This window comes from Gopherus evgoodei, chromosome 14 (assembly GCF_007399415.2).
Source record: "Gopherus evgoodei ecotype Sinaloan lineage chromosome 14, rGopEvg1_v1.p, whole genome shotgun sequence".
Taxonomy (NCBI): Eukaryota; Metazoa; Chordata; order Testudines; family Testudinidae; genus Gopherus; species Gopherus evgoodei.
In genome coordinates, this window is record NC_044335.1 from 16,351,464 (window position 1) to 16,363,594 (window position 12,131).

Consider the following 12,131-nt stretch of genomic DNA (forward strand, 5'->3'; position numbering starts at 1 on the left):
ACTGGGGCTCCAAAGCCTGGATTTAGACTGGGAGATGACCTACAAAGAGGAAAATATTGGTCTGTGTGTTTGGATCTGATGTTGATAGAAGGCCTGAAAAGGTTTAGTTAAAAAGAAAAGGGGTGTGTGTTTGTGTGGGGGTGGTCTGGGGGAAAAGGGATTGGAAGGACACTGTTGGTATCCTATAAATGCAGGCTTTTCACCAGGGAAAACTATGAAAGTGTGACATGGCAAAAGACAAGAGTGAAAACTGAGCAAAACTGGCCTGTCGGCAGAAGGAAAGGTGCCTGTTACTGACATTGGGTATGGCAATGGGGGCAGCTGAACCTGTGCCAAACACTGGCTAGCTGCAAGGGTAGCCGAGGGCAAACCAGGTCCAGCACCCTTTCAGCCAGGGGGATTCACATCGGGGGAAAGGGGTGGAGTGGGTCCAGGAGCGGGGAAAAACGTGAGACTAGGGGAAGAGGAGAAGGAGGTGGGAGAGGCAGTGGCTACGGATCAGGGCCGGAGAAAGGGGAAGAAAAGTTGGGAAAAGGCGGCCCCGGGCAGCGAAAGGCAGGGGCCAGAGGCAAGGGAAGGTGGGAAGAAAAGGGGTGCGGGCAGGCAGGGAGCGGGTAGTCCGCCAAGGCACAGCCTGTTTGCCATTAGCCTGCAGCATGGTGGGGATTGGCGGAGAGCGCGCCTGGGATGCTTCCTGATGAATAGCAGAGGGTTCGGGCCGTGACCGCAGGCTCAGCTTGTGTTGGAGCCTCGCCGCACTTTCCCAGCCCCCCTGCCAGGCTGGGGGGAGGGAGGGAAGGGGAGAGAGGCAGCGAACGGGACAGGGCGATCCGCATCCAGCAGCGCAACCAGCAGCCCGGAGCCGCGGCTTCCAGGAAGCGGAGAGGGGAGGTGGGGACAGGCAGCCGCGATAAGGCGGCGGCTATCTGGGCGCCAGCTGCGGAGCTGGGCAGCAGACGGCGCACGCCCGGCGGAAGGTGCGGGGCCCGGCTCCCTCCCGCGCTGAAGGCAGGTAGGAGACACTGCGTCGCGGAGAAGGGACAGACCCTGCCGGACCCGAGCTCGGGTGGCCAGGGGGCCGCTCGGGGGCAAAGGGGATGCGCTGCCCGCCGCCGATGCACCCCCCCCCCCCGTGGGAAGGCGCTAGAGACACCAGAAGGGGGGGAGAAGATGCTTCCGTGGGGGTGCACCGCAGGGGGTGCACCGCAGGGGGTGTGCACGCTCCCAGGTGGGAAGTCACTCCGACTGTGCAGGCACCGGGGGTGACAGTCACCAGCCACTCGCATGCATCTATCTATAGGAGGGACACAGGCACCGGGACTGCATATGCACCCCCGAGGGATGCCCGAGAGGAACCGGAGGAGGTGGATGACTGTCTGAAGCAGGTGGAAAAAGAGGGCAAAGTCACAGGACACTGCTTCTTCCACTGTGAATTTTGGATGTCATTGCCTGGGCTGGTTACATTGCAGTGACTCTTTTTTGACGGCACGGAGATGCTTTTGCAGGTTTTGGGTCTCAGGCCAGTTACATTTTGCCTTTGACAATGTTGCGATTCTCTGTAAAAAAAAGTTTCAGTTAAGTTGGGCCATATGGAAATTGCATTGGTCATCAACTAAGGAAGCGCAGTGTTAACTAGGAAAAAATGAAATTTTGTATTTGTGTTGGAGAGCGGATGGGATGGTGGTCAGAGAACAGGGCTGGCATTCAGCACTCCTGGTGTCCATTCTTGGCAACAGAACCAAGTCTTAATCCCTCTGTGCCTCAGTTTCCCCCGCTGTAACATGGGGATAATTATCAAACCGATTAATGCGACAATTATTTTGTGTAATGCATTCATGAAAGGCTTTATGGGAATGAAAAGAGGATTATATAGAGGGATAACAAACAATGTAAAATTCACCTTGAGAGATATTTGATATTGAACATAGTGATTCATGTCCTAAAAACAGCTAGTTGACAATGGTGGCGAATGGAACGTGAATCTGAGAACACCTTGCACACAAATCTAGCCTAAGTGTCACTATTGATTCTCCTCGTGCTATGCTGCCTCTGCTATTCATTTCACTTTGCTGAGTGAGTGACACATGTGCTGCATGCAGAGTAGAGAAGAGGCTGCACAAAACACACCAGGACAGGATAGACCTGATGTTAATGAATGGCAGGTCAAATCCCACTTGTTTGCCTAAGGGATGGGGAAGTGAGTCACTACAAATACACACACCCTGCCTATGATGTGACATTGCACAACTGGCCTTGTATACGGTGGAGTCTTATGAAGGATGAAGCATCCAGCCAGCATACCGGATTGGGAGGATTAGTGGACTGCCGTGGGATGACAACTCCAGTATCCCTAGCTTGTGCTCTGCCTTGGAATCATTTTGTAGCAGAAGCAAAATACTAATATTTCTACGTGGATGACATAGAGCCAAGACCTGGGAATCATAGGCCAAACAGTGGGACGTGTCCTGGGCTTCTCTATGAGTGAATGTAGAGAGGAGAGGATTCCTTTCCTTCAAATTAGAGCCCTCTGTGTTCCCTAAAACTTCTCTCCACAGGGCAATGGTTAGTGGATCCTTGTAGCTGCTGTTCTAACAAGTCCACCCCATTTCCCCCCTGAAATTTGTCCCTTTGCAAATGCAGGATCTAGTTTCCCAAAAACACTGGTAGGTGTCCTCTTCTTTTTTGATTGTAAAGCAACTACAAGATCCAGTCTACTTGGAGGGAAGGATGATGGCTTACAGGAAATGTGTCCTGTAGACATGCTTGAAGGGTGAGAGGTTGAAGGTATGGAGAAGAAGGGCAGGATGGGGGCTCCCATCATAGACAGTTGTGCGAAATAAGGCAAGGAGTTAAGTGTGGGAGAAGGACCCAAAGAGAGTTGTTAATTAGGAAGTTTGGGTTAAGCAAAGGAGAGAGGGATTGGAAGGAGAGAAGATATTTTATATATAAAAATGTCAAGAAATAGATATGTAATATTAACTTTAATAAATATTTTAAACTAATGTTTAAATTATCTAATACACAGGTTAAAAAAAGAGTTTCCATACATCTGGGCATAATGCATAAGTTATCCACAAGTACAAAGTTTGGTTTAAAAAGTCAAAAGGCCAAGAGGAAGTGAATAGGCAGAATGTAATCATCCAAACTGTAGTTTGCCCAGTACTAGATTTTGAATGATGACTGGCTGATGACAACCCAAAGTTACCCACAGAACAACTCTTGCAAAAAGCATCAGCAGACCTTTACTCATTACACATGCTCAGGATCCCGAGTTTAATTTTGATCTGAAGATGCACCTCCAACAGCACAACAGGGACATACAGAACCATTTTTGAAATCCCAATTTTATCCTCTTTTTCTAACTTTCCCGTTTCTGTTGCCAATTTGTTCTCTCTAAGCACTAATATTTAAACCAATATGTCTACAAAGACAGAAGGCCTATAGCCATGATTTCTGTCTAGTACGGCTGCAAGGGGAAAATTGATATTCAGCCAGTCATTGAATTTGATCATTAGTGATGGAGAGAACTCTGTGATGATTTTGTTTACTTCCTCACTGTTGCTGGAAATGCTATAATCATAGTGTACAGATTCAGTTTATCTTTTAATTGAGCAAGAAGTAAGTTCAGCTGTTTCAAGTTAGATGATAAAATCTGTTTCATGGGGAACTTAAAGTGCTATAATGGTCATTGTTTTCATCATGTTTTACTATTGTTACTCCAAGCTGAGCACAGAAAGAGAAATGGATTCTGTTCTGGCCCTTGCATTATGGGTTAAGTTCCAACTCCATTAATTTTTTACCTTGAGGTGTCAATCTCAATTGCAGCCTAACTAGATCACTAATGGGCCTCATTGGGTCATAGTCATTGCTGATAATGTATTAGCCTGAAAGAACCTAGCTTGCCTTTTAAAACCCAAGCTGAATTTGGAGGTCTGGCTGGTAGTTAGAAAACACCCCCACTCCTCCATCTCTTTACTTGTTAACTGAGCAAATCTGATCTCAAGGCATTGGGAGACAATAGTTTGACCTAGAGTCATTGGGATGCAATTGTTAGTGACATTTCAGAGCAGAACTATATGGTGAGTGTGCTTGTTGTGAGGTTTCTTAAGTATAACAACCAACAGGGAAAGAAGATTGGAAAAGATCAGAATAAATATCTCTACCAAGGAAACAGCCTTATGATTAAAGTACATGATTGGGAATCAGGGTTACTGGGTTCTAGTTTTACTTCTGTCCTGTTCTTTCTGTGTAACTTTAAATAAGTTGCTCAGGGTACAACTTCCAAAGTGTTCACCAATTTAGAGTGCCTCAGTTTTTGGTGGCTCAATTTGAGATACACAAGCCATGATTTTTAGTGGTGCTCAATACCTACAACTTCAGCTAATGTCAGTGGGATCTGTGGGTCCTTGGCACCTCAGTAAATCATGCCCTGCAGGTGTTAAGTTAAGCAACCAAAAATAGAGGCACCCAGAATGAATGGCCACTTTTGAAAATTTTGGGCTAAGCAGTGTGTCTCAGGTTTCTCATCTGTGAAATGGTGATAATACTGCAGTGCAGTAATGGTTAGTCCATGTTTAGCCCTTGGAAGAAGATAAGTACTAAGTATTGTTAGGTTCTCCATTATGCAGGAGGACTTTACTCCTGAGGGCATTCTGTGCCCAAAAAATTAAAATTCTGCACCAAAAAATTAAAAATTCTATGCACAATATTTTAAAATTTTTCAAAATTCTGCAAATTTGATTTCTCAAATAAATATGGAGGCTCCAGCATGGCACTGGGGAGCACAGGCCATTGGCTGCATGGAAGTGGAAAAGCACTGTGCAGTTCACCCCAGGGCACAGACTCAGCGGTGAGATGGTACCCTGACAGTGCAAGGACTGGGCCTGCCCCAGAAACATCCCAGGGCCCTGCCCCTCCATGCCAGGTGCACCAGGTGTGGGCAAGCAGGCTCAGTAAGACAGGATCCAAGTGTGGAGATGACTTAGCATGAGGGGATCCAGATGTGGGTTGAGAGGGGTCTGTGTGGGCCAATCTGGGTGCAGGTGGCTTAGTGGAGGATCCAGGTCTTGGGGGGATCTGGATGCACAGGGACTTGTTGGGGGGTTCTGGGTGCAATGGTAATGGGACTCTGCAGTGGGCATCCAGGTGAAGGTGGTTGGGACTTAGTGGGGTGTGTGTGGGTATAGGAGAGATAGAGCTCGGCAGGGGGGTCTGGGTGTGTGGAGTCTCAGTTGAGGGTCCAGATGCTGTGGGAATGGGGCTCAATGGGGGGGGGGGATCCAGGTGCAGCTGGTTGGGATTCAGTGGGATGGGGATCCAGGTGTGGGTGACTTATCAGGGTGGTCCAGGAGCAGGGGGAGTTGGGCTCATTGGGCGTGGGGCTCTGAGTGCAGGGGAGGTAAGGCTTGGTGGGAGGGTCTGGGTATGAGGGGGTCTGGATGGATGGGGGGAGCAGCTTCCTGCACAGGGATCCCTCCCCCTGCAGCTGAGGAGCGATGGGTGCAGGAAGCAGGGAGGGGGGAGTTTGCAGAGCTTCCTACAGCTGGGGGAGAAATCTGGGGGTGGGTCTGACCTGGCCCTGGATGCCATGCAGGGGAAGGGAAAGTCCTGTCCTCCCCTGGCCAGCGCTGACTAGCAGCTGAGCCCAGCACAGTGTAGGAGCCACCAGCCAGGTCTTCCCCAGTCCTGCCCCCTGCCCCACAGTGATTTACATCTCTGCCAGCTGCCCAGGTCACCCAAAACATACTGCTGGGGAGTTTTGTATGATTGCCCTTATGGTTTCCCTTTGCTTCCCCATCAGAAAGTCATTTTTCTGCTAGGAAGCAAAGAAATCTGTGAGGACATAAATTCTACACATGTGTAGTGGCGCAGAATTCCCTCAGGAGTAGAGCTTATATCTGTGATCAGGAAGAGATCTTTGTTTCTCTCAGCTGTGAAATAACATGAGAATTTCTCACACACTAAGCAGAAATGGTGATAACTAAACATTCTTCATTTTGTTTAAAAATACAGTCCCAAAGGTTTCTTTCTCCCTCCCCCTCACACCCCAAACGATGCCAGGGACACTTTCAGGCTTGTTGTTTATAGTGAAGCATGAGAATCAATAGCAAATATTCTATGTTGTGGAGGCAAAGGAGGGTATGTGATCACATGTGTCTGCAGAGCTATCTGTGCTTCACATTCTTGCAGACAACAAACAACAACATAGCTCACTTCTTCCAAGATAGTTAACATTCTGGCCCAGAGTTACAGTACCAGATGTGTTGCCACAGAAACAATTTAAAGGGAAAAGGACCTTCAAGTGAATAGTCTTTATAGCAGTAAATATAAAAGTTATATACATATTTCAGAGCTGGTAGGGTTTTGTTTGTTTGTTTGTATATGTGTATATGTGAGACAGAAAGAGTAGGGGGGAATTGTACTTTTCCTTTCCTACATCTGTTAGCATTTTAAGATTCTCCATACAAGACTGGAAATTGAAGAATACTCTATTAGGGACATGATTTATGCACCTCAGAGACATTTTTATTAAATCCTGACTGGATTTTATAAACTTTTTTTCCTTGAAAAGCTGTGCATTTTGCTAGCTGATTTATTTAGCCCCATTTGCAACGTGCTTTGGAAGTAATTTCAAATAACAGTTGTTTCTTTGAAAGTAAAGAAGCGTATCTGACTACATAGAACTAGACCAGATTTTGATGCTGACAGTTACTAGCACATTCTAAACTACAACAGTTGACATGTTGATGAAAAGAGGGAATCGAACTGGGAAATAACTTTGTTTTATCTCACATAGGAAGGCTTGGTATATATGTAACTGAGGCCCGGTAACAGTTGCAGCATGGGAAGGATCAGAAGTATGAAAACGGTGTTGGAGGCAGATGTGTTCGAGCATCTCTGTGGCACTGGATAGCTGCCACAGGCAACATGCCTTCCTCTCTATTGCCACAAAACTCATATTGCAAAATGTGACATAGGTTACTTAACTCCCACTGCATGGCTTTTGCATGCCACAAAACGAGTATATGCTTCCAGGAATGGCACACACTGCCTGGGGTAGCACAGCAAGGAAATTAGTCAGGAAGGCCAAATTTACATTAGAAAAGGTTTGCTGATATAGCTATGTCAGCAAGCCATGATAAATGTAGACACAGCTTATATTGGCAAAAAAAAGTGCTTTTGCAGGTATAGTTTATATATGGTATAGCTTATACTAGTTTCCTGAATGAAATAAACTATATCAGCAAAGGCACTTATATGTCAGTCTGCAGTAGGGCTTTTGCTGATATAGAAATGTCATAAAAAAAAAAATCACATCCCTAATTGATGTTACTATACTGGCAAAAGTTTCTAGACCTGTAGGCCTGGCCAAAGAGTCTGGAAAGAATGTAAACAGGGCAAACTCCACAAAATATGGTTCTTTTATTTTCACATTTCTTTGTCATTCTTGCCATTGAAAGGCCTTGCTCCTTGCCAGCTTTGCATCCCCACACTGAAGAAGGCAACATCAGTGCTTTCCCCACTGAAAGCATGAGTGAAATCCTTGCCCCATTGATGTTAATGGCAAAACTCCCATTGACCTCAGTAGGAGAAGAATTTCACACTGTGTACTTTTGGTGATAGGACCTCACCTTCTTTGTGTCTGGAAGATATTAGCTGAAAAGCCTTAAACTGAGAATGGTTTATCTCATTTAACAATTACTCTTCCCCCCCATAAAATTTAAAACCTGAATTTACTTTGCTATTATAAATGTGTCCCTCAGACAGCTCTATTCCTCTTAAATATCAGACATTTTAGTCCCCAGGTTACCTGATTAGACACAATTCTGGTTTTCCCTCACTTTTGTTGTTGAAAATTATTTATGTCAGAAATAAGGAATCAGGAAACAAAAATTGTACTCAGAGTTATTTATGCTTATGGATAGAATCCTGCATCATTTTAAGTTTTCTGCATGGATAATTTTTTTTGGATCTGTCATTTTTGGGACTGTCACATACAGTATCACACATTTAGGCCTAGCCAAATTGAAAGACTGGTATATTACCCTGCATGATCAGCTATAAAGATAAGAAACTGGTCACTACCCTTCATTCCTTATTCAGATAAAAATTCCATTGACTTCTGGGGGAGTTTTAGGTGTGCAGAGAATTTGGATTTGGGCTCACAGTTGGTGTCTGCAAGGTAGAAAATGAGTTTGGGGTACAAAATTTGGGTCTAAATCCAGATCTACACTTCTCCATAAATCTGGAGATGTTGGGATTTAGAGCCAGTCATGACGTTAGCAAACAGATCCAAACTTCCCACTAGTTTGTTCATATCTCTTTCGTTTGGGCCCTTCAGTAGATGGGATATGTCTTTGTGTATGTGTAGCGCATCCTCACTCAGACACTATAATTAAATCTTTCTATTGAAAAATTTCTATTTCAGGTGGTCATCATTTTCTCAGAAATTGTCCTTTGGGTCTGAAATTTCCTGTGGTTGTTTTCAACCCAAAATATAATATGTTTGGAAAATTAGAACAATGTCAGCTCAGTTACTTTTTGAGTTATTCAAATACATTTTAAAAAATGTATGTTTTCCATTTACATGTTTTCTATATTTTTTTTTGAATTCACATAACTTTTTGTTTTTAGGATTTAAGTTGTAACACACTTGAAATACATCCCCTCCTCCCAATATGCTTACCCATCCATTCCCCAACACCAGGGCTAGACAGATAAACCAAAGAAGGGAGCAACTGAAAGAGCTCAGTGTGCTAAAGGATTTTCATTTAGTGCTCTAGTGATAACATGAATAGGTTTACATTTCCATCACTGCAGGCGAAATACAATTTAAATAACCTTTAGCTATGTGTGCTCAAGATTTCTGCAATATTTATATTCTAAATTGAAATAGCACAAAAAAGTTCAAAGAGTCACTCCAAATTATAAGAAAGGATTTGTTTTATGAAATCTGCAGAGTTAAAATGAGAGGCCAGTATTTCTGAAAGATTTAGCACACAATGGTGTGGAAAATGCACATAATGCTGTATGAGCAATTACCACTGTTGTGTGAACAAAATGGGTAATTGTGTGTGCAAATGTGGTTAAGACCTGGCCTACAGACAAAGTTTCACTGGTTTAAGTAAAGGTGTAAAGTTAATGCAACTTTGTGTCTGGACACTGTTACATTGGTTTAAACTTCATTGGTTTAGCTTGTTCCTTTGCTTTATTACAAGTGAAAGGTAAACCAATATATACCCAGTTTAAACCGATGTAAGAACATCCACACACACAGTTGCACCAGATTAACTGCATTGCTTTAATATCAGACCGGAGGCCTGATCTACACCTAAAAATGAGATTGACTTAACTACATCTGTCAAGACTGTGAAAATTTTTTCACTCTGTATGATGCAGTGAGATTGACCTAACCTCCACTATAGACCCAGCTAGCTCAATGGAAGAATTTTTTAGTTGACATAGCTACTACCTCTCATGGAGAGGTAGACGTACTACCATAGGTGCCAACTTTCCCTGGCTTCGGTGAGTGCTTGCTCCTCCCCCACCCCAACTCCACCTCTTCCTTGCGCCTGCCCTGCCCCCATTCCAACTCCTTCCACAAAGTCTCCGCCCCCTCCCTGACCCTATTGGACCCCTTCCCCAAATCTCTGCCCCAGCCCCACCACTTTCCTGAGCGTGCTGCATTCTCCCTCCTCCCTCCCAGCGCTTGCTGCGTGAAACAGCTGTTTCATGGCAGCAGGTACTGGGGAGCTAGGGGGAAAATGCATGCATGTGGTGCACTCAGGAGGTGGAGCAGAGGCAAGCTGGGGCAGGGCAGGAAGCTGCCGGTGGGTGCAGAGCACCCATCAATTTTTCTCCATGGGTGCTCCAGCCCCGGTGCACCCACAGAGTTGGTGCCTATGCATACTACAGCAATGGAAGAACTCCTCACGTGGCTGTAGCACTTTAGCTGTGCTTCTATAGTTTTTCTAGTGTAGACATGCCCTAAGCTATATGGATATCGGTACTTTTATACCCGTATAACACTGGGAGCAGGAGCTGTAATGTGCAGGGCCCTGACACCTTTCAAAACTACACTTGTATTGTTAAAGAAACAAAACTTTCTACTGTAGACAAGGTTTAAGAATGGATTCTTAGAAAGCCAAACAATGACCATACTGTGAATAACTGTTGGTTGCAGTGAGAGTTTTGAGTGCTGAAAAGAGTTAAGAATTGGGTTTATAGATTGAGAAGGGCTTGGGACAAAGATGCTATCAACTGTGTGCACAAAATTCAAGGCCATTTTGAAGTACGTTCCCTTAATAGTGTATGCTGATGATACCCATAGTAGTTCAAAGTACATTAAAAATAGTTTCAGTTTTTTAAATAAAATGTTTTAAGTGGTTTGATCCTAGTTGGTTCCATAGCTGAAAACACTATATCCATTTGCTGGCAACTTCTGTCCAGCACTACCAGTTATGTTCCTTCCTTCTCTGTAACTTGTGCTTCTCTCTTGTCCTTAGACTCTTCTTAAATTGGGTCTTGGGTGATTTATACAGATAAAACCATTAGAAGAGTCTGACACCACTGTAAACTTTCTATCTCTGACAGTCACCTTGCCACTGGTAGTCACTGATAAGCAGAAGAGTATGTGCTGGCTGATGAGGCACTATACAGCCAATTCCTTGCTTCCAGTCCAGTTTCCTGTCACAGTGGTTAATGACCCCAAGAAAACTAATTCTTTCTCCAGTTTACTAGGAATTTTTTTAAATGATAGTTTATGAGGTCAGTTACCATTTCTTTGCTTCTTGTTTGGAAATTGTGCCCTATATTGCTTCTCTTTGATATATAAAGAAGTCCCAAAAAGTTTTTTTAATTGTTTTATTTTCCTTTTGTTTTATAACTTTGGAAATATCAGGCACATCAAATCTTGTGTTTCTTGTTTTTATTAGAGGATTCCTTGGAGGACTAGAGAAATAGCATGTGGAACTTTTCTCAGCGCTTACCTGAATATGCAAAGGGTATTGAATCTTTCACAAGGAGATCTTTTTTCCCAACTGTGTGTCAGATGTTTGAGTGAAATAGATATTAACAAAAACAAAACCTTGCAAAGTATTATAAAAAGACTGGCCCCTCACAACTGCTCAGATTTTACTCTTTTGGAGTCTGTAATGTCCTTCCAGAACTAACAGACTAGACAAGACTTGAATTTCTAGTTAAAAATAAAGAACAGAATAAAAACATATTAAAAACAAATCTTTCAGGTCCCTTTACTTCAAAAAGAAACAGACGCACATTTTTTAAAATAACTTTTTACCTGATTACTGGCCAAACCCAATTCCATTCCTTGCCTCCTGATAGATAATCCTTTAGCAGCTGCTTCCCAAGTCACCATGATTTAAGATCTTGTTAAGTGTACAGTAACTCCCCATTTAACATCCTCTCGCTTAACGTTTTTTTGATCTTAAGTCCCTGCTCAATTACAGAACATGCTCCATTTAAAGTTGTGCAATGCTTTGCTATAACGTCATTTGACTGTCTGCTTAGTCCACAGCTGGCAGACCCCATCAGGTCCCCTATGCCCCCCGCCGCACCTCCCACCTGCCAGTAGACCCCGCAGATCAGCGCCTTCTCCCTCCTCCTCCCACCAACTGCCCGCGGCAATCAGCTGGCTTGCTGTGTTCAGGAGGGAGAAGGGAGGAGCGAGGACTCAGCCCGCAGGCTCCCTCTCGCTCCCCTGCCACCTGAACACCGCAAGCCAGCTGATTGCCGTGGGAGGAGTCAGGGAGGGAGGGGGGAGCCTGCGTGCTGAGCCCTTGCTCCTCCCCCCTCCCTCCTGCCCCCTGTATGTCGCGAACCAGCTGATTCCTGCGGGGAGGAGGGATGGGGGAGAAGTGAGGATGTGGCGCACCTTCCCCCTCCCTCCCCTGCCTCCTGCCCATGGCAATCAGCAGGCTTACCGCTTTCGGGAGGCAGGGAAGGAAGGGAGAGCCTGCATGCCGTGTCCTCACTCCTCGCCCCTCCCTCCTGCCTCCTGAATGGTGCAAGCCAGCTGATTACTGCAAGCAGGAGGCAGAGGAGGGAGTGGGGAGGAAGATGTGGCATGTAGAATAAAGGGGGCGAAGGGGGGGAAGAAGAGGCAGGGTAAG

The 12,131-nt window shown here is 45.0% G+C and overlaps 1 protein-coding gene across 2 annotated transcripts in view; it reads left to right on the forward strand.

Annotated features, from left to right (window-relative positions):
* The first annotated feature begins 912 nt into the window (after positions 1–912).
* The window catches only part of RIPOR3 (RIPOR family member 3), a 69,782-nt gene continuing 58,563 nt past the window's right edge, over positions 913–12,131 (forward strand). Inside the window, exon 1 of one of the 2 annotated variants that reach the window (XM_030532779.1) lies at positions 913–1,012. The gene's annotated coding sequence lies outside the window, so the exon portion shown is untranslated. The remainder of the gene's footprint in view (positions 1,013–12,131) is intronic. The other variant, XM_030532780.1, reaches the window with a different exon arrangement.